The sequence below is a fragment of the Heterocephalus glaber genome, unplaced genomic scaffold (genome assembly GCF_053883595.1).
Source record: "Heterocephalus glaber isolate CG9 unplaced genomic scaffold, H.glaber_assembly_v1.0 deba00001444, whole genome shotgun sequence".
NCBI lineage: Eukaryota > Metazoa > Chordata > Mammalia > Rodentia > Bathyergidae > Heterocephalus > Heterocephalus glaber.
In genome coordinates this window covers 18,626,207-18,648,182 of record NW_028258297.1, presented here as the reverse complement: position 1 = coordinate 18,648,182, position 21,976 = coordinate 18,626,207, and the positions used below count along the sequence as shown (strand labels likewise).

Below are 21,976 nucleotides of genomic sequence, written 5' to 3'. Positions count from 1 at the left end.
TGCTAGATCATAATATTCTAGGAAACTAATTATCTAAGAATGTGAGGGGATTACAGTGCTGTGGATGCCAGGTATAAGATGCACAAGCTGCATTAATACCATGGAGAAGGGGGTGGCTAAGGCTAGATTAGTGGAGGATGGGTTGCAGGGGAAAGGATCGGAAACACATGATTTAATATTCTTATTCTTACCATTTTGCAATACAGTGGACCCTTGACTTATGAACTCAATTCATTCCCAAGGGCTGGTTGTAACTCATTTGGTCAATTGAAGAGACTCAGGCTTCTCTACACAGCCTTCAAATTCTCTCTCCTGAATACAGGTAGATCTCAGTGTCCTTAGGCATTGGCCTAAGCATTTCTCAATTAACTCCACACAGGAAAGGATGTTGTAATGTTCCTTCCAGAACTCTTTAAGGGTTAAATCAATGTCTGAGACCATCTGGAAGCACAAGAGGCCGACCTTTGGGTTGTCACTCAAGACTTTGTTCGTAAGTTAAAACTAAAATTCTGGTTGTTTTTCATATGTCAGGCCAGTCATAACTTGAGGGTCCACTGTACTGGGGATTAAACCCAGGGCTTTCTTACTGAGCGACGTCTCTAGCAGACATTTTAAGATGATATAGTGGAGTCTAATGCATCACAACTAAAGGTCTCCAGACTACTCTATAGGAGTTCTGTGAATCTTTTGGGTCAGTAGCACTGAGCAGCCTGGACAGGGGAGTGAAAGGACCTCAAGATGTGAGGGTATGGTCCAGGTAATGGCTCTGCTAACAGCGACAGAAGACCATGGTCAAAGAGAATACACTGCAGGTAGGTAAGGCAGGATTTCCAGGATGGCAAGAGGAGAAATGGGTTTTTCACAAGGGAAAACTGGGACAACCTGAGTAGGTGGCTGGAAGAGACTTGTCTTACCAGGTGTGGTGGCCACACCTGTGAGCACAGTTGTGAGCACAGTTACTGTGGTAGTGTCTCAGGTCCAAGCCTAAGAAGATCCACCTCCGATAGATAAGTAAATAAAATGTGCATGTTTTGTAATGAAACACGGGACACTTTTCTTTGGGTTTCTCTGTAGACTTCCGATAAGAATTATCTGAATGGTAACATTTAGATTGATTATTCCACATGGAATTATATGGTATAGAGAAATGTTTATTTTAAGCACATGAAGAATTTTTGAATACCATTCCCACAGTTTCAAAACAGAGTAGACTTTCAGAAAATGTTGATTTGATTTCTATTTCCTTGACCCTTTATGTCCACTTGTATAATCCTCATGGTTAATTAGCTTCAGAAGTGGTTTTGTCTAGGAAATACCTGAATAATGGTCTTTCCATTTAGACATTTTCATTAAAATATGCATAGTACATGTTATGTATTACATATATTATGTATATGTTCATATATATTCTATATCTGCCTGTCTGTTACAGATAGAACAGCTTCACTACTAAGATAACCTTTTTCCTTCTTTTATGCCTTTCACTTTTAAAAATCTCTTTCATGTTAGACAGGGTAAAAGCATGTTATGTCCGAAATCACAATTGCATTAGGTGCTTCTAAAGAGCCAATACAGATAACCTTCTACCCTGTAATGCAGCATGCAGAATGGAAATTGATAACTGACAAGATAACACAAGGATTCTTTTCCTTACCAAAAATGCAGGAGGTGAAGCTGTAGCACAGTGATAGAGCACTTGCTTAGCATGTTCGAGGTTCTGAGTTCAGCCCTTAGTATGGCAAAAAACAAAGACAAAAGCACAACAACAGACAAACAAAAGTGGAAAATGCAGTAGCATTATCTATTCTGATTTGTTCAGATGTGAAATCCCATTGGTGACATGGGGTAAGCCCCATGGTCCTTTCTGGAGTGCTCCTGTGTCATCAGGTAGCATTGTCTTCCTGTGTCACCATAGGACAGAAGGACTACTCTGGTTCCAGGGATTCTTTATATCAAAGACTCGACCTGGGACCTGAATTTGGTGAAATTAATGCAAATATTATAAACCACATTTAAAAAATGTCTTAATAAATATATAACATGAGATTTACCCTTGTAATAATTTGTTGTTGTTGTTGTTGTTTTTTGTCTCCCTAAGTCACTAGGTTGCAGGGCTGGGCTTGAATGTGTGATCCTTCTGTCATAGCCTCCCAGAGTGCTGAGTTTATAGGTGTGGACCACCTGGCTCTTAATAGTTTTTTAAAGTGCAATATTGCTAACTATATGCACTACATTGTACAGCAGATCTCTGGATGTTTTTCATCTTGTGTGATTGAAACTCTGAATCCATTGAACAGAAATTCCTCTTTCCTCTCCCGAGTTCCCCAGGAAACACTGTTGTACTTTTTGTTTCTGCAAGTTTGACCATGTTGGAACCCCACATAAGTGAAATCATGCAGTGTTTATTCTTCTGTGACTGGCTTGACTTAGCATAATGTCTCCTGCTGTGGAAAGTAGTATAGAGGTTCTTCCAATAATTCAAAGAACTACTACTACATAATCCAGAAATCTCACTCCTGAGTATTTATACAGAAGTGTTGAAATCAAGATCTAGATGTACTGAATCAAGGTCTAGACATTTATACTCCCATGCTCACTGCAGCATTATTCACAACAGCTGAGAGATGGAAGCAGCCTAAAAGTCGGTCACTGTGTGAATGGGTAAGGTAAATTTGGTGTACACAAACAGTGGCATATTATTTAGCCATAAAAAGTAGGAAATCCTGTCCTGTGCTACATCATCCATTACATTACAGCCATGCTTTAAGAGAAACTTGGAGAACTCTGTACCTTTGTATTACATCAACAAAGATGTAAGAGGCAACAAAGGAAGAATTACTGCATTAGGGCAGGTCTAACCCTAAACAAACTCAAGATAAGATACATTTCCTTCTGTCTTTCTGTGTTTGTGCCTGCTTTGGATAATTAGTATGCTCATGACACTGCTCTCCCTGGCAAAGTGTTAAAATGTTTCCTGTGTAGTCTGCTTTCTTTTTTTTTTAGGAGGATCCCCAATGAAAACATACTTACCCCATTTCCTCAGAGCCCCACTCCCTGCTAGGGAGATGAGAATGAATGGAGCAGATGTAATAGCTTCCCTTTCTCGGATGTGAGCTTTTCTACTGGGAATGTCAATGGCCCACACTCATGGAACCGAGCCGTGGGGATTTGGGGCACAAGGTCAGGGAAGAGCCGGGGAAGTAGATGATGATGGGCCCTTTTCAGCCCTCCTGGGTCACAGGACACTCAGGACACACACAGGACACACGACACACATGACACACACAAACCTTCACATGCAAGACCCATCAGCCTACTTGGGGGAAGGGGAGGAGAAAGAGAAACAAACCCGGTTAGCAATATAATCCGGAATTATCTTCTGCATCTTGAAGAAAGTCTCTTTAAAATGAATGCTGTTTAAAAATAGGAAATGTAGCCATATTTGCCTTGGGATCAAAGTTTCAGTGGTGAAAGGTTAAAGGTTCTGTTGGTTTTTCCTGTCTGCAAGACCCTGAGCCTGGAGGTTTCTGTCATGTATGATGGGAGAATAAATCGTGGAAGTTTTAACCGTTTTTTTTCTTTTTTTTTTAAACTTGAGGACATTTCTTGTGGACTTCATTATTTCTGGAGTTTTCTAGTCACAGGATTTGTTAGTGAGAAAAGAACTTCTGGTTTTGTTTGACTTAGAGTTTCTCTTTGCCTTTTAGTAGGTTTTGTTTTTTAAAGGGAGACTCTATCCTTCTTCGTGATCCTTAGTAAAACTAGTGTAATCCATATAAAGAAGACAGCAGATATGTAGTTATATTGGGAAGTTGGTATATTTCCTGTAGTTTTAAGTATTGGATAAATCTAAGTATATTCTGTACAAAATGTTTTCTTCATGGAAGTTAAATCACTTTATGTTTGAAAGTAATAGAGATAGCTGGGCATGGTGGGACATGCCTGTAATCCCAGCACTCTGAGTGGCTGAGACCAGAAGATTACAAATTTGTACCCAGGCTGTGCAGGTTAGTGAGACTCTGTCTTAAAATAGAAAGAAAGAAAGAAAGAAAGAAAAAAAAGGAATGGGGATGTATAGCCCAGTGTGAAGGCCCTGGGTTCAATTCCAAGTATTGCGTTAAAAAGAAGAAATCTGTAGTCATTGGCTTAAAGATTTACAGTATTATGAATGCGTTTGTAGAAACAGTGTTTCCCATTCCAACTTCATTCCCATTTTACATCAATTTTTTTCTTGCAAAACAGACACGACATTTAAATATTTTCCTAATGTTACTGGCATAATCAAGTCTGTCAAAGAGCCATATGGTTTATGCAAACACCATGATAATCTTGGAACATTAACATATATAAGCTTAATTTAAAACGCCTGTGAAAATAGTGGAAACCAGATGGAGAGTTGCCATAGAAATCATTAACACTTAGAGGAAGAAAAATGTCCCTTTAGGGTCACAGTAATTTCCAAAGGAATAGTCAGACTTGTAAGACTTTATTCTTCCCCAAATGTCAGTAAAGAGAAAACAATTGTTGGGATGTAAATATTTAAAAAAATTATCTATGATTGCACAGTGCTTTTATTATACTCTGGAAACATTATAAGTATGTACATTTTCATTGGTAAAGATTTTTCAGTAGTGGGAGAGAATTTGCCACTATTTTAAATCAGAATGTTCTTTTTCATTTTTCTGAAATAAATGATAATTTGTGGCTTATTGGTTTTTGTTTTTCCAGGGTAGATTTTCATCTTTATATAACAGAATATTTATTACATGTAATCAGAATTACATGGTAGTTAAAGAAAGATGTCTCAAATTTGCATTTATAGATTAATTATATTAACTATCAAAAACAGGGACTAAAGTTTGAATGTCTCAATTAAAGTATTTTAAAAATTGTTTAGGCCACTAAAATCAAGGTGGATTAAAGATCTAAATATTAAAACAGAAACACTAAACTTGCTGGAAGATAAGTTAGGTAGAACTCTTGAAGACTTTGGCATAGGAGAAAACTTTATGAACAAATCCTCAGTAGCATGGGAACTAGCACAAAGAATCAATGACTGGGATTTCATCTTATTAAAAAACTTCTGCACAGCAAGAGAAACCACCAACAGAGCTAAGAGACAACATACAATGTGGGAAAAAATTTTTACCAGCTGTTCCTCAGACAAAGGTCTACTATCTAGAATCTATAAAGAACTTAAAAAAAATCAGACCCCCCAAATTTAAAGACCCAGTCCAAAAATGGGCATCTGAAATGAACAGACATTTCTCAAAGAAGTAAAAGCAGCAAATAAATATATGAAAAAATGTTCAACATCACTGGTCATTCGAGAGATGCAGAGAAAACAACACTGAGATTCCACCTCACCCCAGAAAGAATGGGTGCTATCAAGAAATCAACCAATAACAAATGTTGGCAGGGGTGTGGGGAGAAAGGAACCCTTCTTCCTTGTTGGTGGAAGTGCAGACTGGTGCAACCACTGTGGAAATCAATATGGAGATACCTCAAACAACTGGGATTGGAAGTCCCATTTGACCCAGCCAACCCTCCGCTGGGTATCTTCTGCAAAGAATTTAAAGAATCATACCACAGTGATATATGCTTACACATGTTTATAGTGGCACAGTTTGTAATAGCTAAAACTTGGAAGCAGCCCAAGTGCCCACCAACTGGAGAATGCATAAAGAAGATGTGGGTTTTTTTTTTAATAAAATGGAGTTCTACTCAGCCAGAAGGAACAAAAAACTAGAGACACTTATAGCTAAGTGGATGCACGTTGAGGTCATACTCTTAAGTGAAATAAATAGGACACACGTGTGTAAATACAGAATAGTTTCTCTGGTGTGAAAAACTGAAAGTGTAAATAAGGATCAAAATGTATAATTGATATTGTGAAATAGGAAGAAAAGGTCTAAAGGAGTAGGGGAAGTGGAAGGGGTAGGGGAAAGAAAAGAAGGGAAAAGAAAAAATAAAAAAGGAAAAAAATGGAAATAAAGTCTTTGTAAATAGGGAAGGGTGGAGGGGGTGAAGGGAGGGCAGGGGAATGGGGAAAATATAAGAACCAAGATACATCATGTAAAGGTACAAGATCCCAATGATGAATGTAACTGTATTATATACCTAAAATGTACCAATGAAGTTAATGGAAAAAGTTGTTTAGGCCAGTTTCTTTACTAGAAATTATAATTGCTAGATGGTGTTCTTTCCTATAGTTTAATCATAAAGTTTAAAATCCCAATGGGAAGTCATCTTTGCTGCTTATTTTGTACCAGTGATTACTTAACACCAGATTGCTTTATATATGCATTACTGTACCCTTTGGAAAAATTAATAACTCAATTCTAGTTCTTTTCTCTTTCTTCTGAGGCAATTGTAGTTGGTGTGATTCTGACGAAATAAACTAATCAAAGGTGGGAAAGAATATGAAAAAATGGAAACAAAGTCTTTGTAAATAGGAAGGGATGGAGGGGTTGAAGGGAGGCAGGGGAATGGGGAAAAAATAAGAACCAAGAGAGTTTATGTAAAGGTGCAAATTTCCAATGATGAATGTCATTATACTGTATATCTAAAATAAACCAATAAAATAAAAAAAGGTGGAAAATAATTAAAAATTGGGGCCAAGGGAAATTTGGAACGTCAGCATAACATTTAATCAAATGTGAAATTGAATTGATATTACTTTTGACCTTCAAAATGAAACATCAAGAATAAAGGGATAAATATCAATTATTCCAATTTGCAGTAGGAATTCACAAAAATTTGTTCATTTGCACGACACTAAAATTATACAGGACACTAAAATTATACGATGAAATTCAATGGGAATTTAAAATGAGAATGTTGGTTTCAAAGTAAAACCATGCTAAATTTTTAAAAGAATGCAGATGGATTATCATCTAATTGGTGTTTTCTTTTTTAAGATTTGGACAGCAAATTGCCTTTCTGCAGTTGTGTTATGGCTACCATTGCAATTAAGAAATGGAAAATGAACTTCTGAGATCCAATGCAGTCGGCTTTCATCAGCCTCAGAACCATGTATGGAAAGAAAACAAAATACAGATGTAAGAGGATGGCAAAAAGAGAAAACCCAGCAAAAGCACTCAGAAGTGGTGCAAGAACCCTGGGTGAAAACCAACTTTGGGAAAATAGCAGCGGAAGACATCTGCCATCCGTGAACAGGCAGTGGTTTAGTTGGCTTCATACCTGTGTTCCCTCATTTATTTTGAGTAAAGAAAAAAATCAGTATTTCTCTTTTGTGAAATGTTTGGGAATTAGAAAAAAATGTTTGTTGAAGTATAAGAAGAAAAATGCTGGGGCCGGGGGTTTAGCTCAGTGGTTTCGCCGCCTGCTCCACAAGCGCAAGGACCCAAGTTCAATCCCCGGTACCAAAAAAACCAAAAAACCAAAAAAAGAAAAGTGCTTCAGGAATTGTGCCAGGCATTCTTAATTGTCAGCTTGACTGGATGAAGAGACTCTTGGAGAGGTGACTGGATCCCAGAGGCGCTACAGTCCTCAGTGGATCAACCCACTGATGCTCACAGCTGAACCTGCTGTTTGGAGCAGGGTCACTGGGCTGTGCCTTTGGTGTGCCAGTTGCCCTTCCCCTGAGCTCTGCTCCCAACCAGAGCAGACTCTGAGCAGCCTTGCTCCACTATACTCTTACGATGTTTCTGCACTGGAGCCAGTCAACCATGGTCTTAAAATTCTGAAATCAGGAGTCAAACAAATCTCTCCTCCTTTAATTTGTGGGTGTTGGGTGTTTTGTCCCAGTGAGGAGAAAATTGATTAATGCAGAAATTAAAAAAAGAAATGTTTGTTCAACACTGAGATTCTACCTCACTCCAGAAAGAATGGCTGCTATCATGAAATCAACCAATAGCAAATGCTGGCAGGGCTGTAGGGAAAGAGTAACCTTGCTCCACTGCTGGTGGGAGTGTAGAGTGGTGTAACCAGTGTGGAAATCAGTATAGAGATACCTCAAAGAACTAGGACTGGAAGTCCCATTTGACCCTGCTATTCCACTGCTGGGTATTTTCCCCAAAGAATTAAAAGAATCATACCACAGTGATATGTGTGCACCCATGTTCATAGCAGCACAATTTGAAATAGCTAAAACTTGGAAGCAACCCAATTGTCCATCAACTGGAAACTGGATAAAGAAGATGTGGGTTTTTTTTTTTATAAAATGGAGTACTACTCAGCCATAAATAATGAGAAATTAGAGACATTTATAGCTAAATGGATGCACATTGAAGCAATACTCTTTAAGTGAAATTAATAGGACACTGGGCTGGGGATTTAGCTCAGTGGTTTCGCCGCCGCCCAAGCGCAAGGACCCGAGTTCGATCCCCGGTACCCCCCCAAAAAAAGGACACACATGTATAAATACTGTGAGAAACTGAAAGTGCAAGTAAGGACTAAAAGGTATAATAGATAATGTGAAATAGGAAGAAAAAGGGCAAAGGGGAAGTGGGAGGGGTAGGGGAAAGAAAGAAGGGAATGGAATTAATATGAGAAAATGAAAAAATGGAAACAAATCCTTTGTAAATAGGGAGAGATGGAAGGGTTGAAGGGAGGGCAGGGGAAGGGGGAAAAATAAGAACCAAGAGAGATTATGTAAAGGTGCAAATTTCCAATGATGAATGTCATTATATTGTATACCTAAAATGTACCAATAAAATAAAATTTAAAAAAATGTTTGTTGAAGTATAAGAAGAAAAATGCAAGCCAGGTATAGTGTTGCAGGCCTATAATCCCAGCACTCAGGAGGACCGAGGCAAGAGGATCGCAAGTTTGAATCCAGTCTGGGAAACTTAGCAACTTATACTTGATCTTAAAGTTAAAAAAAAGGCCCTGCCTTCAATCTCCAAGACTGAAAAAGAAGGAGAAGAATAAGGTGAAAGAGAAGGAGGAGAAGGAAAGGAAATGAAGAGGAAGAGGAAGGGGAGGGGGGAAGGAGGAGAAGGAGGAGAAGAAAAATGCAAAGACTGTAGTACATTAGCTCAAGGAATTTCCATAAAGTGAAGTTACTTGTATGACAACAATAAATAAATAATTATTAGAATCCCAGACTCTAACTTGGTATATGCTTCCACTTATTACAGACTCAAATATAATCATAATCTTAACTTCGAAACCAATGGTTTTGTCTTTTTCCAAAATTTAATAAATGTAATCATACAGGTTATATATACAGAGTCTGCCAAAAAGAATGTATACATACCTCAGGAAAAGAAAAATAGTATGATGTTTTTTTCAAAGGATGGTGTTACCCTCATAATGGGGACCCTAGAGGATGTCAAATATTGCAGAAAACCCACTATCCTTAGGGAAGAAATTGAAAATACATGTGGAGCAATCTTAGTGACCAAGATTACCCACGGAGCAGTTCACTGTACTAATAAATGCCTGGGTGGCCAGGATTTGGCTCAGTGGTGCCACGTCTACCTCACAAGTGCAAGTTCCTGAGTTTGACCCTGTTACAGGAAAAAAAAAATGTCTGGAAGCTAATAACCACCACTTTGAGCACCTTTTATAATTGTAGAGGCCAAAGATAATTTATATTAATCTCATAATATCTCAATAAATTCAGTATTAAAATATTTATACAAGTTTTTCTTTTCTTGAAGTGTGTACACATTTTTTTGGTGGACTCAGTATATTTTGTTTTGGTCTATCTCTGCTTAGTGAAAGTCATGTTTGTGAGATTTATCCCTGTTGTCACATGTAACCATTCTTTGTTCCTTCTCAGTGCTCAGTGCTCTCAGTATTTTGTTGTACAAAACGTCTGCAGTCTTTTGCTAACACTAGTAACATTAGGAAGAGCATTCTTCTACATGTCTTTTAGGAAACACAGACACACATTTCTTTGGATGTATACCTAGGAGTGGAATTGCTGGTAGATAGGATAACCCATTGCTGAAGAGTTTTTCCAGAGTAGTTTGTTTGTTTGTTTGTTTGTTTTTGGTCCGTGGCAGGTTTGGGATCTCACACTTGCTGACCCATGCTGGACCCTAGCTCCTTTGCTCAAGCCATCCTCCTGCCTCAGCCTCCCAAGTAGCTGGTACTACAGACGTGTGCCAGAGAGTCCAATTCCCAAAGTAGTCCTCTATGAGTCTAATTGTTTCTGGTCCTTGCTGACTTTTGGTATTGTCATTTTTATTTTTAGTCTTAAAGGCAAATGGTTGTGATATCTCATTCTGGTTTCAACTAAAGAAGTTGAGATCCTTTAGATATGTTTATTGAGCATTTGAATGTCCTCTTTCTGTTCAAGTTTCTTGCTCAGTTTTTCTATTGGATTATCTGTCTTTTTCTTAGCAGTTTTAGGAGTTTTCTTGTGTTCTGGATCTGAGACTTTTGTCAGTGAGATGTATTGCAAACATGTTCCACTCTGGGGCTTAACCTTTTACTTCTTAATGATAACATTGATGAACAGACATTCTTAATTTTAATGTAGTATAATTTATCAACTTTGTATCTTTTATGCTTAGTGCTTTTTGTATTCTCTTTAAGAAGTCTTTGCCTGGCTGTTGGAATAGCTTAGTGGTAGAGTATATGCTTAAAGTGCATGAGGCTCTAGATTTGCTCCCCAGCACAAACAAAATGAAAAAACATAAATAAGCAATAAAAAGAAAACATCTCTGCTTATCCAGATGTCATAAAAATATTTTTTAATGATTTCTTTTAGAAGCCCTATTGTTTTGGCTTTCATGTTTAGACCTGTAATACTTCTGGAAATGGTATTTGCATATGGTGTGAGGTAGTGTTCAAGATTCAGATCTTTAGATATGAATATTCAGGTGACTAGTACCCACCTGGTATTAGGCATTGACTAAAAAAATCCTTTTCTAATTCATTGTGTGTTACTTTTGTCATCAATCAAGTGGGCTTTTCTTTAAGTCTTGATACCTGGAATTGCAACACCTACATTACAATTTTGTTTTTCTTTTCTTTTCTTTTTTTTTTCTGGCGCCAGGGATCGAACTTGGGACCTTGCACTTGCTAGGCAGATGGAGTACCACTGAGCTAAATCCCTGGCCCTCAGTTTTGCTTTTCTAAGATTGCTTTGACCACTGTAAGATGGTGGCTGCCACAGAGACCTGCAGCCAGAGTGTCAACCATTGACATACAGGGTTGACTGGTGTTCATGGGTGTATCAGTGCTGCTCACACTGTTGCCCTTCGCCAATTCATGATTTCTATCTGCATAGAGAAAAGGACCCTCAACTGATTGGCAATATTTTATCTTCTTTTCCTTTTTTGCTGAAGGAGAAATTATTTTTCTGTACCAAGAAGTCCACAGATCTAAGCTCCATTTCCATACTTATGACTCTCCTTTGTTTCAGTTGGGAGATTTTGTTTGTTTGTTTTGTTGTGCCTGCGTCAATATCTTGCTATGTAGTCCAGACTGGCTTGGGTGTTCAGAGCTATGTCTCTTCTTGTGATGATGGTGATGTCACCCCTATTTTACAAGTGAAGGAAACGGGGACTGGGATACATAAGGAAATATTTAATACCAGAAGCTGAAAGCAGCAGCAGAAGAACTCAGGCCGATGATATTGGACTCCAAGTATACTGTTTGATATGCTATATATAGCCCCAACCATGTCTTGTCACTAGACTGTCACTAGATATGAACTCTTCAGGCAGTTGAAGCCCCCTCTGATTTGGAGGTGCCAGGATATGGTCTTGCCTATTCTGTTTGTCTGTTATACCTGTTAAATCAGGCAATTTAGGGAGAATGCTAGTATTTCCTGGTTCCTGAAAAGTTGTAGTGATGATTTCTTATTTAAGCCACTCCATGAAAGGGATGTAGGTGTGATTATCTTCAGAATCAGGATTTTTTTTTCTCTTTCCAAAGAAGGGAGAAATACGTATACTAATTATAAATCTTTTTGACAAACATCACTGGTTGTTTTAGGTAATTTATTCTGATTAATCAAAACTGTAGACAGAAGAGGCACTAAGACATGCTGTTTCAGGGATTAGAAATAATTCCACATAGAAATACATGCTTCATCATAGTGGAAAGTCATTCCACAAACATCTAGTGCTTGAAATGGAAGGAAGTAAGAGACAGTAATGTACGTTTTTGGCAGGTTAAAAGTGCTGGTTCTCTACTGAGAAGTGCTCAAGGCTCAGTCCTGTGATCTTTTTTCCTGAGAAGGTAAGTGAAGGGCATGTTGAAAAGTGCACCCAGATGCCTGTTCAGGCTGAGGAACTTACTCTCATGTCGGCTAAGAAAGTCCCTTTGTCCCAGTTCTGGCCCCTTCCCAAGGCAGCCTGTATGCCATGAGAAGCTGATGTTTACTGCAAAGACCCAGACCTCTTGCAGACACCTCTCAGGAGCAGTTCTATTCTCAGAGGTAGCTGAGAATCAGTTGGGGTGTTTTCAAGTTGGTGTCTCGGCCCATTTTTTCTATTTGAAATCTTGTTCCACTTCCTGACCTTGTAGCTATTAGTCATTCCCTAGTACAGTCCCAAATGCTAATCTCTGACCTGAAGGCTGTGTCTGATGGAATCAAACTTGCAGGAGAAGGGAATTAAAGCACATTCTCAAATTATGTAGGGTAGATGTCATAATTTTGCATAGTAGATTTAAATATTAATAAGCATAGTGATAACCTGAGTTGTAGAATACTAACAGTGACTCTACAGACTTTAGAAATATTTAGGCCAGTAAAGCTTAGCACGTATATCAGAATTTCTTGAAGAAGATGTGTTCTGTTGTTGTTTAAAAATTTTTGATTTCCCTGGTCTTGCTTCAGAATTTCTAAATCATTATCTTTAAAGCAGGACTCAAGATTAAAAAAATTTTTTTTCTGGCAATTCTGATCTCTACCCAGTCTATAGATCAGTTCCTAAAAATGACTAACCAAGAAAAAATATTTTTAGATGAAAAAATTATAACCCCAAATGCTTATGCTATAATTTTTTCCCATTAAGTTTACTGGTACATTTTAGGTATAAAATACAGTTACATTCATCATTGGGATCTTGTACCATTACATGAGTATCTTTTTTTGGTACCGGGGATCAAACTCCGGTCCTTGCACTTTACATGAGTATCTTGGTTCTTATTTTTTTCCCCTTCCCCTGCCCTCCCTTCACCCCCTCCCTCCTTCCCTATTTGCAAAGACTTTGTTTCCATTTTTTTCCTTCTCTCATATTTTTTCTTTTTCCTTCTTCCCCTTCCCCTACCCCTCCCACTTCCCCTGCTCCTTTAGACCTTTTCATCCTATTACACAGTATCAATTATACATTTTTAAAATTACAATATCAAGATCTAGGAGACACAATCACAGATTTTACAGAATTTAAGAGGATATAGCATATTACAAAAATCCTTTTTGAAATGAATTCGACAACTTCTGAGAAGTACCTTGGAAGACAGATTAATGAAACTGACTCTGGAGGAAATATAAAATTTGAATGGCACCTATTAAAGAAAGTATATTCCTAGCTTGAAAACCTACCTATATGAAAACAACAGGCTCATGTACATTTTAACTGATAAATTATATCAAGCATTCAAAGCAGAAAGAAGAAGGACACTTCTCCCCTCATATTAGGAACTCAACATTGTGCTAATCCTAAAACTGGATAAAGATAATAGAAGAAAAAAGTATGAACATAGATAGAAATTTGTTTAACAAAACAAACTATTAGAAGTCAGATCTGGCAGGATGTAGAAAGTGGTTTTGTTATAGGGATGGCAGTGTTGGTTCAGCATTGGAAGATCCATCGCCAGAAAGTCATCATTTTAACAGAGGAAAGGAAAAAGCCATATGATCCTGTCACTAGTTGTAGAAAAAGTGTTGGACTAAATTCTATAGCTGTTCATGGTAAAAGCTATCAGGAGACTAGAAGTAGAACAGAACCTTCTCAACAGATCAAAGACATGTACTCCATACTTCCAGCAAAAATCCCTTATATGAATGGAGAAGATACAATGCTTTCTCCTTAAGGTGGGGAACAAGGGCAGATATGCTTATTCTTCATCTGTCCATTAAACTTTGAAACGTAGGCCTAAACCGAAACAGTCTGGCAATAAAGTGACACAATTAGGATAGGATTGGCAAGGTAGAAGTAAAAATCTTTGTATAAAGATGAAATGATCATCTACAGAGAAAATAGTAAGAAATCTCTAGGAGCCCCTAGAACTTGTACTTGAATTTAGCAGGATTAGAAAACACAAGGTATATATAAAAATTCAGGTGTGTGTATACTTGCTATAAATGAAGAATTGGATATTGAAATTTAAAAGTTATGTAGGAGTATAAAGGACCTAGAAAAGTAAAAAGAGAAAGAAAAAAAACCAGTGTTGAAAGACTTTTAGTACCTAATTTTAAGACTTCCTCTAAAGCTACAGTAATCAAGGCAGTGTTGGTGTAAGGAAAGACATATAGATCATTTGAATAAAACAGAGAATCTAGAAAGAGAACCACACATATATGGTCCACTGAGTTTTGAAAGATTATTTAACATTAGCATTTTATAGAATGTAAATTCAATTCAAGAGCCGAGGAAGAGATAGTGTTTTCAGCAAATGGCACTAGAACACCTGGTATCCGTATATAAAAAATTAACCTCAACCCTTTATTTCCATACATGAAAATAACTTGAAGTGATCTATGAACCTAAATATGAAAGCCTAAAAGTATAAAACTTTAAGAAGAAATTATAAGGGAAAATATTTATGAATTCAGGGTAGGCAAGAACTACCTAGGATACAAAAAACATGTATAAAGGAAAAAAATTGATAAATGGGATTCCATCAAAATTTAGAACTTTAAATGACATCATTAAAATGAAAAGTAGTCCTTAAACAGACCATATTTACAATACATATAACCTATGGCCAGAATATCTAAAGAATTCTTAGAGCTCATTAATAGACAACCCAATTAAAATGTAGACATAAGAAGATGATAAATAGCCAGTATAGCACACGGAATGGTGTGCAACTCTAGAATCAGAAAAATACTAATCAGTACAATAATAAGATTGAATTATACACTCATTAGGGACATGAAGTTAAAAGTGTTAAAAGCCTGTCATGAGTTTTCTTTTTGTTGGATTGTCCCCCTTTGCGTTTAATTTGTCACGCCCAATGGATTCATTCTGCTGTGTTTCCTGTGGTTGTGATCCTCATTGTCTTTTCCTAGGGTAATGTCTAAAATTTTTTGGAGTGCTGGTTTGGTATTCATGAAGTTCCTGAGGTGCTCTTTATCATGAAAGTATCTTATTTCTCCATCAATTTTGAAAGATAGTGTTGCAGGGTACATCAATCTGGGTTGGAGGCTGTTGTCCTTTGGGGCTTGAAATACATCACTCTGAGCTCTTCTTGCCTTGAGGGTTTGCACTGAGAAGTCTGCTGTGATTCTGATGGGCTTTCCTTTGTATGTGATTTGTTTCTTTTCTCTGACTGCTTGTAGAATTTTGTTCTTCTGTTGGATTTCTGGAATCCTAACTATTATATGCCTATGTGTAGATTTTTTTTGATTAAGGCTAGCTGGAGTCCTATATGCCTCACTTATCTGTATGTCAAATTCTTTTCCCCTCCTTGGGAAGTTTTGTGCCATCACTTCTGTGAACAGTTTTTTTTAATGTCATCTGCACTCTCTCCTCTTTCTTCTTTGACTCCAATCAATCTTATGTTATTCTTTTTTGCATTGTCTAGCATCTGCTGGATTGATTTCTCGTGTTCCCTTACGATTTTAAAGCAATTTTTCTTTTCCTCCTCACTAATTGCAATCTAATCTTCGATATGTGAAATTCTATCCTCACATTGGTTCATTCTGCTGCACAGACTTTCAATGGAGTTTTTAATCTCCTTGAAATCTGTTTGCATCTGTTTTATGGATTCCATTTGTTTCCTGTGTTGGGATTCCATCATGTTCCTCAGATCCTCTATTTTTTTATCTGTGTCCTCTAGATTTATTAATCATGTCTTGTACCATGAGCAAAATCTTTGCTGTTATCTGAGTAATTATTTCTGATTTCATTTTTCCCAGATCCTCTTTTGTTGTCAGTTCAGAGAGTCCAGGTGGTTGAGTATCAGATTGTTCCATTTTGTTTCCCTTTGGGGTTGCTCTAGGTGATCTGGAACTCTGTTTTTGAGGCTTGTTTATGTGTTTTCTCATTTCCATGGGAGGGGTGCTTCTGCTGCCCACACGGCTCAACTTTCTCTGCCCTAGGAGCTTGGGATGGCAGCGGGGGAGCTTCCTTCCAGGTTCTGGGACCGGCTCACCTTCTCTGCCCTAGGAGCCTGGGATGGAGGTGGGAGCTTCCTTCTGGGTGCTGTGATCCACTGAACTTCTCTCTTGTTTTGTTTTTATGACTATAGTTCCTAGAGGTTTTGGTCCATAATCATCTGGATCCAAGGGTGGGATGGCAAACAGGCATCGCAGAGGAGAAACACAGCCACCAGCAGAGCACAAGGTAGCAAAGGTAACAAGAGAACCAACTGGCATATTTTTATAAAAAGGAATTGTCCTTCATTCATTACTTGGTTTCCCAAGGTGTAATTATATAGCAATGGAGGGATAAATACTTAATTCTTTTTATGAGAAAGACTTTAAACATTGATTGAATGTCTTTAACAATTATAGGACTACTCAAGTTTTTTATCAGCTCTCTTTCAAGTTATATTCTAATTTGGTCTCATTTTATTTCTGTATTAATTTATAGTACTGAAGCTAGTTACTGTAATAATAATTATATTATTCATAATCTCATCATTATTGAAGTCATTTTAATGTTACTCTGTCCTGAAGTTGGAGATATTTCTCCAATAAACAGGAAATTTTGTCTTTTAATTTCATTTACATTTTTGTAATTACTGATATGTTTGTAATCATTTCTTTCATCTTATTTTCACCTTTTTTTTGGTGCCAGGGATCGAACTCGGGTCCTTGCACTTGTGCAGCAGGCAACAAAACCCCTGAGCTAAATCCCCAGCCCTTATTTTCACCTTTTTATTTGGCCTGATTTATTTCATTTTATTCCCTGTTCTTGGCTACTTTGGATTAAGTTGTTTTTCTTTATTTCTCCCTTCCTAATAGGAATATTATACCTTGTATTGTAATCTTTTTGTAGTAACCATTGTCCTGGACAATATAAAAATTTAAAGTGGTTGAATTTTGATCAGTCTCCTTATTAAAAATGGTAGTGTAGTTTTGTTCAGTATTTTAGTTCTACCTAAATATTTTAACTCCCAAATTAGATGTTACTGCTATTGAGTTATAGTATACAGTGCCTTTTAGGGTTGTGTCATCTTTTCCATAGTTTTTAGCTGCTGTATATCTGGCATCTCAGCCCATCCCTAAGAGGTTATTTTCCCTTTTCATAGGTACATAGTTTAGACTTTCCTTTAGTGATGTAGGTTGGCAATAAATTGAGTTTTTATTCTTTTATAAGTGATTTTATTCTAACTTTATTTATGTATTTATTTTTGTACTGGGGATTGAACTTGGGTCCTTGCATTTGCAAAGCAGGCAATCTAACCACTGAGCTAAATCCCCGGCCCTGCAACTTTATTTTTAATAATATTGATAGGAATATATTTCCTAAAAATTGCTTCCTTAGCATTTTGAAGGCATTTCACTGTTCCTTACCTTCCATGGTTGCTATTAAGAGATTAGTCATCAGTGTGCCATTCTGTTGTAGATAATCTAGTTTTTCCCTCCCCTGTAGTTTGTAAGATCTTCCCATTCCTGTTCTCGTCCTAGAGAGGGCCCGTGGCTGTGCATTCTTGGTGAGAATTTCTGTCCATCTTCTCCCTGTGTTAAGGCTTCTCCCAGCATATCTTCTTGTAAGGGCTTCCCCTAACTTATTTATTCATGCCTTTGTTGGTGATTTTCTGATCCGATTTTCCAATCTGTAGAGAACACAGGCTTCATTCTCTTTACCTTGTATGTGATGTCTATTAAAACTCAACTTCTGGGACACCAGAGATTAATTCACCTAGATTTCCATTTTCATGTAAATTTTAGTCTATCAGGATTTCTTTAATTGTTCTGCCAGATCAGTATTTTATTTCATTTTGGTTTTTTTGAGACAGAGTCTCACTATGCAGTTCAGGCTGGCCTTGAAATCACTGTGTAGCCCGGGCTGGCCTCAAACTCACGGTGATCCTCTTGCCTCAGTTTCCTGAGTGCTAGGATTATAGGGGTGTGGCACCATACCCAACCTGAGCAATGTATTTTAAAAACATATTTTTGCATCTTATCTGGATAAAATTATATGGAAGAGGGCCGGGGATTTAGCTCAGTGGTGCTGCCACCTGCCTCACAAGCGCAAGGTCCCGAGTTTGATCCCTGGCACCAAAATAAAAAATTATATGGAAGAAATAAAAAACCCAAATAGATAAAATAACATGGAAGAAGGGTAATGTTTTAAAGAACTATCTTAAAAAATGATTTCTAGGATCAGAAGATTTTGTGAGTACTTGGAGCTGACATAAACTACTTTTCAAATTGTATGAGACCTTCCAGAGCATGAGAAAAGAATAAGCTAATCCAGAACTCAATGAAGATATTTCCAATGAAATGTGTGGGTCAATTTCAGTTATGCATACTGATTTAGAAATCTTGAACAAAGTCCAGTTATGCAGTGTAAAAATACATTTTCAAGTATTTCAGGAACATATAGACAACTGACTGTCAGGGAATCTGTCATTGCAGTGTATCAAAGGATAAAATCTATATTGTTATCCCAGTATTAATGAAAAGGTATTGAGTATATTTAAAACATATTTAGCATATATGCTTGTTTAGTACCTGAGGACTGAAACATTCACAACATAGTAGAATTATTCTGAAGTCAGTAATAACATATTACTGCATGGTAAAGGTGTGTTTGAGAGCTAGAGAAATTGTCAAGGTGGGGATTCCATTTGTGAATGATGGTTTTTGTAATTTAAGATAGGAAAAAGTGGAATCACTAAAAGAGAGGAAGATTAGAGTTAGAAAACAAGAACAGAATTTTAGGAGCGGCTATAAAAGTGGGTAGAAATTCATAAAACATGAAGAGCTTTATAGGAAAGTGGGCAGGACACGTTCTTGGAAAATGTAGTGAGGAAAGAACTTGAAGAATCTTGAATTTCCTTTCTTGCTCTCTCCCTCGCTGTAGCTCCACTCTTCACCTTTGCTATCGCTCAGGGTCCCCCACAAAATGGCCGAAGCACAGTGGCCTCCAAGGGCAAAACTAAGGAGCTGTCCTGATGTCACTGATCTTCTCTTGCTTCTACCCAGAACCCCACAACCTCAACATTTACACTTCCCACAATTCGGAAGTGAAGCAAATCAAGAAATGTGCGTCTGGCCAGCCTTTTGAGCTGACCCAAAATCTCCTAACTCAAAAGCCCTGTTCACTTTAGCTTCTTCTAAAAAGAAAGCCCCGGCCCTAGAGGAGATCCAGAAAAAAACCTGGAGGCTGCAGAAGGAAGAAGAAAGACTCAGGAGGCCTGGGTGCTGTAGTAATTGGTAGAGGAGAGGAAACGAGCTCGAAGTTCTTCAGAAAGATTTGGAGAAGAATAACAACTTCGACAGGATGGTGGTGGAAAGGCTGATCCTGAAAATGGAGCAAATTAAGGAAAACCTCGTGGCCAATCCAGCTGCTATTAGCGAACACCTGCCAGAAGAGAAGCATCTTGCAGAGGAGCACAGCGACTGGGGACTGCAGCCTGAACCCTCCAGTGGAAGCAGTGGTGGATGTGGTGCCCCCACCGATGGTAACCCCCACCTACACCCTAAGGGTCACACCATTTTGGTACGGGAAATGCATGATATAACTTAGAAAGGACTCATAAAAAACAAAACAGAATCAAGATAAGAACATCAGTGTAGAGAAAATGATTATTAATACAAGGCCAGATGATGTAAAATACAGAGGTTTTGAGAAAGAAAAGGACTAAGGAAAGGCCGCTGGGCTTCATGAGTAGGAAATCATCAATGACTTGTCAGAGAGACATTTTAGTAGAGATCTATGGATGGAATCCAGATTGTAGTTTATTGAGCTTTGGACTCGGAGTAGATACAGTGATTACTGACTTTTCTTCCCTCTTTAGTGGCAAAGAATAGGAGAGAAACAGATGCATGGTAAGGAGAAAAATACACCTCAAGGTTTTTCTTTGTGTGTGTGTGTGTGTGTGTGTGTGTTTTATAACAGGCAATGGTATTTATAGACCAAAAGGAAAGAAACTTGTATGCAGAGATTAAAGATTTTGATGAAATAATGTTTTAGATATTAATAAACCTAAAGGAAGGAAACTTTCAGATGGAAAGATTAAAGACTGATAAAATACTGTTTTGGAGACATCAGGAAACCATAGGGTAAAGAGCTAAGCAGCAAGAATTAACCTTAATATGGAAAGGGATACTTTATTATCTGAGAAAGAAAGAAAGAAAGGAGAAAAGTATGTGTGAGTACACAAAGCAATTTAGGAGTAGGAGGAAGGAGGTTAAGGGAAATAACATTCAGCCTTGATTTCTGTGAGGTGAGGTCATTTATTGAGACTAAAGATAGCACAAATAGGCTTTTGGAGACTTGAAAATCATAGGAAAAGTTCTCTGATTTTCTGAGGGGATGTTTGATAATAAGTTAATCAGAGATGATTAAAAGATAATTTAGCAGAATTAAGAGATGAATTGAAACACCATTAATTTATAGATAAGAAACTTATAATGCAGGGTCATCTGGAGTTTTCTATTTTGGTATAATTATACGTACTGGAGGCCAAGTCTCCTAGATATCACACTCTAAGAGAGAAATACGCAAGCAAGGGCTTTTTGGGGAGCACTCAGGACTGACACATTGGGGAAAGAGGGGAAAGCAGGACTGGGCAGAAAGATGATTAGGGCGTGATGAGATCTTGATGAATATCACAAGGGGGCATGCTCTGCTGATTTCTTCCACACTGAGGTGAGGGCAGGCTGCTAAAATGACATATAATCACTGATGCAGGCATCTCCTGGTAAAAGCATGGGACTTTAAGTGAGAAGCTCTTTTCAGCCTAGGGCAGCTTCTAGAAAGGCAGATAGCTGGCCACACTTCGGCACCAGGAGAGGTAAGTAAGTCTTCTCTCTTGAGAGATGGGCTCCCCACCTCAGCATCAGCTTCCACTCACTCCTTCTGCTGCTCAAACCTACTTTTAGGTAGAACTTTGGGGAGCAGATGGATCCACAGGAATTGTGCTGAGCCACTTTCCATGAGGAAAGGTTATAAGAGGTAAGTTGGTTGGGTGAACTGTGGTTCCTGATACTCATCTTGGCTTGATCAGCTCCTTCTGTTATTGTTTCCTCCTGAGCTTCCATCTTTTCTGGTCTAAATGGCTTACCTTTGGGTTCCCCGGCCTTTATCTCTGAGGTGTCTAAACTTCTCATCCATACCCCTTTCAGGATATAGCAGGTGCATTCCTCAGTTTACTATCAAATTTGGGCCAAAGAATACTCAGATACTTGAATGAATCAGGATATTAAATATAGTCCTTCTTGACGTATCTCCTCTTGATCAAGGACAAACATTCTTTTTTTCCTTAAATTCTTTTATTGGTAAATTTTAGGTATACAATACATTTACATTTATCATTGGGTGCTTGTACCTGTACATGATGTAACTTGGTTCTTAATTTTCCGCATTAGCTGTGTGCCCTTCAACCCCTCCACCCTTCTCTATTTACAAAGACTTTGTTTCCATTTTTTCCTTTTCTCATAATTTTTCCTTTCCCTTCTTTCCTTTCCCCTTCCCCTCTCACTTTCCCTACCCCTTGAACCTTTTCTTGCTATTTCAGATTATCAATTATTCATTTTAATCCTTATTTACACTTTCAGTTTCTCACACCAGAGAAACTATTCAGTATTTACACGTGTGAAGGACAAACATTCTTGACAGGATGGCAATTGTTTGTTTTGCACACTGCTTCCTTGGCACAAAACCCCTGAAGTTCCCAGGTATTAGCTGTAGATTGAACATTT

The 21,976-nt window shown here is 37.8% G+C and overlaps 1 pseudogene; it reads left to right on the top strand.

The window, feature by feature from the left end:
- Positions 1-748: 748 nt before the first annotated feature.
- On the top strand, positions 749-21,408 carry LOC101699678 (stathmin-2 pseudogene; annotated as a pseudogene).
- Positions 21,409-21,976: the final 568 nt, after the last annotated feature.